Here is a 400-nt window from a genome sequence, read left to right as displayed (position 1 = left end):
CCGCGGCCTCCGCCACCCCGCGGCCCCAGGCCTCTCCCTCCAGGCGGCCCTGGATGGGGCGGGGGTCCGCGTGTGACAACCCGGCCAGCCGAAGGAGCAGCGTACCTGCGCGGCAGTCCGCCCGCCCCGGCGCCGGCGTGGACCGGGGTGCGCTCCCCACCCCCACTCCCCGCGCCTACCGACGCCTCAGCTCCGGGTCCTCCACTCGAAAATGGCGCCTAAAATACAAACTCGAACGGAAATTCGTTACAAATGCGCGCAAGGACTTCTGGGATCGACTCATTTGAAAAAAAAAAAAAAGAAAGGGCGGTGACGATCACCGCCATCTTCTGGCCGCTCGCGCGCATGCGCGGGCTCCCGGCGGGAGGAAGTTTCTAGGAAGTGGTTAGGACCGAGGAAA

Source organism: Dipodomys ordii, unplaced genomic scaffold (genome assembly GCF_000151885.1).
Source record: "Dipodomys ordii isolate 6190 unplaced genomic scaffold, Dord_2.0 Scaffold30, whole genome shotgun sequence".
Lineage (NCBI taxonomy): Eukaryota > Metazoa > Chordata > Mammalia > Rodentia > Heteromyidae > Dipodomys > Dipodomys ordii.
Note: the sequence above shows the minus strand (reverse complement) of the source record.